Genomic DNA, 3,401 nt, shown 5'->3' with positions numbered 1-3,401 from the left:
TTAGATCTTCTTGGACTCACCTATCTCCAGGGCTGATGAATACTTTTTCACCCTAGCCACTGCTAGGGTGAGAACTGCCCAACTTGATGCAGGTACAGCCCAACACTTATCTCATCCTCAAATCACTTGCCTCTAAACTCTTGCTCCAGGATTTCACCATTGTGAGCGAGGTATGAATTGCTACAGATCCAATCCATTTAAAATCTTATAATCCATTGATTGGATCTGTAGCACTTCACACCTGCTCTAGTGCATGGGATTAAACGTCCTTTGAAGTGAAATTAGGTCAATGGGAGATAAGAGCCAATGCATTAACTTTTCTTCCTTCTCTGCCATACAGTCCTGTGATGCAGTGGTTTATAAGATTTTTCAGAAGATGGTACCAAAAGATTAAGTTATCTGTTGGGCTTCATACACATCAATGGGTATCCTCATATTACTCTTAAATAATACTTTCTTTCATAATTACTCTTTTTATTCTCACACCTCATTTTTCTTTTCCTTCATTCCTGCTACTATAAAATTATAATTCCTAAAATTTTAATAACATTTATGTCAGAACCCAGGATAAGAAAAGGTATTGGAGCAAAAGCAATCAGACCTAATTTTTCTAAAAGTGCTGCAATCTGACACAGACTTTTAATTTTCCTGTAAATTAGATGAGCATCTGTGGTAGTAATTAGGGCTGTTCATAAAAACTCCATATCTCATCATTCTTGACACATGGTAGGATTGCACTTTCCAGTTCTCTTGAAGTTAAGCATGGCCATGTGAATATAACTAATAAAATGTGAGCTGAACCGACATGTGTCTTTTCAAGGCAAAAACTTTAATAGCTAGTACCTGATTTTCCATATTTCCTTCCCCCTGCCATGCTATTGAGATATAATCTCTGTCAGTGTAGGCTCTGAGTGACAACAAAAAGCATCGACTCCCTCTGACCTGTTGGTCATGTAGTATGAGCAAGAAATAAAACATTTATTGTGTTAAGCCACAGAGTTTTGAGAATGTTTGTTCCCTCACCATAATATAGTTCATGATGGCTGGTTCAACATTTCCCTTTCTCAAAATGGAAGAGACTACACATCAAATTTAGAAAGTTGACATCTTACTCTCTATGGCTCTTTCTTTAATTCGTGCCACTATAATTCATGGTGACTTTTTTTCACCAGCTTGGGAAATCACTAGTGTAAGCCATTAGAAACATTTATACATATATCTCATACAAAGAATATTGGAATATTGCTGGCATGAATGACTATTTTCTCAAACACTCTGAAATATGTTTCTAAACTGATCTGTATTCTTTGACAAATTATTGAAATTAAACTTCCATTAAAAGTAAAACTCAAAATTAGATTGTTTTTGGACATGTCTTGATTTCTAATAGCAAGAAAGCTTATATGATAAAAAAAACACATACAATAAAAAATAATTTCCTCAGGAGATGAACTGTCAGCTAGATCTCATGAGTGAATTCAGATGAGTGAAATCATTTATGCTGGCATGAAATGAATAAAAAGCTGCCTTAAGTGTGATAATTGGTCCCATTTAAAATCTTATAAAAGTCTCAAAGAATCTGAAATAAGATTTAATGTCTTTATTTAGTAGAAACACTTGGTTTACCCATGTTCATTGGTACTAGTATTCATTTTTGAACCACATACAATTAAACAAATCAAGATTGATTCTTCTTTGGCTTCCTCTACCCTCTTATGTCACCTCTTTTTAGACTCCAGACATTTTAAGAACATAAGACTTCTTTCTTAAAAGAAAAGTAATAACAAATGTCTACGTAGTGCTTATTGTGTTCCAGGCACTATCCTTACTATTCCTTAATTTTTAAAACAATCCCAATGAGTTAAGAGTTAATGTTATCTCCATTCCCATTTCATAGTTGGAGAAACTAAGGCTCAGAAATTTTGAGTCTCCTGTCTAAGGTCATGTAGATGGTAAATGAAAAATACATGTTTAAAATTTAGACATGTCTTCTAAAACCATACCTATGTAACTTAATCCTTGGATTAAGTGTCCATGAATTCCAAAGGAAAAGCCAGAGCGAGCACTGTGTGTAAGTAAGAAATCTGTTTATTTCTGGGAATGCAAGCTAAATGCCTTTTGGCCAGACATATACTGTGCATGTGGGAAGTCTGGTGCAGGGTAGTGGAGAGCAGTGGGGCCTGTGATAAACCGAAGACCATATGCCCTATCTAAGTTTAAAAAAAAGAAGCATAGTTTTCCATCGTGGCTTTTTGCCTTCCAAGAGTTGTCGTTTCTTCCACCGAATACCTACATTGTCGTCTTTGTGTGTGCTCAGTCTACTTAAAAGAGGAGAAGCACCAGAAACCATAGTTCTGAAAAGTTCCTTTTTCTTTTCTGTTTTTTTTTTTACAAAAAATCCCTACACATATTTAATGTACATAATCTGATGAATTTAGGCATATGTGTATACCTATGATATCACCATCAATATCAAGGAAAATACACATATTAATCACCTCTAAAAATTTCCTTGTGTCCCTTTGCTTTTTTTTGTGATAAGAACTCTTAATATGTCATTTACCCTACTAACAAATTTTTAAGTGCTCAACACTATGTTTAACTATAGGCATGTTGTACAGCAGTTTCTAGAACTTATTCATCTTATATAAATGTAACTTCATACTCATTGAAACAACTCCCCATTTCTTCCTCCTCCCATCCCCTGGCAACCACCATTTTATTTTATCTTTTTCTTTCCTTTTTCTTATTTTTTGCCAGTATTTTTCAATTTTTAAAAAATTATAATTGACATAAATATTATATAAGTTTCAGGTATACAACATAGTAATAGACATTTATATAACTTAAGAAGTGATTACCTTAATAAATTCAGTACCCATATGACACCATACATAGTTATTACAATACTACTGTATTCCCTATGCTATATTCTACATCTCCATGACTATCTTATAATTACCAATTTGTACCTCTTAATCCTTTTCTTCACTCACCTATCTGCCAGCCCTCTCAACCTGACAACCAGCAAAATGTTCTCTATATCTATGAGATTGTTTCTGTTTTGTTTGTTTATCCTGTTCTCTAGATTCTGCTTATAAGTGAAATTATATATTTCTCTTTCTCTGTCTGACTTACTCCACTCAGCACAATACCCTCTAGGCCCATCCATGTTGTTGCAGATTGCAAGATTTCATTCTTTTTTATTGCTGAGTAATGTTCCACTGTGTATATGTGACACATCTTCATTTATTTATTTTTTTAGTTTATATTGGTTTCAGGTATATAGCACGATGCTTAGACATTTATATAATTTATGAAGTGACCCCCCAGATTACTCTAGTACCCATCTGGAGATTTTATATATATATACACACACACACACACATATATATATGTGT

The sequence above is a fragment of the Pteropus vampyrus genome, unplaced genomic scaffold (assembly GCF_000151845.1).
Source record: "Pteropus vampyrus isolate Shadow unplaced genomic scaffold, Pvam_2.0 Scaffold184, whole genome shotgun sequence".
Classification (NCBI taxonomy): domain Eukaryota; kingdom Metazoa; phylum Chordata; class Mammalia; order Chiroptera; family Pteropodidae; genus Pteropus; species Pteropus vampyrus.
Note: the sequence above shows the minus strand (reverse complement) of the source record.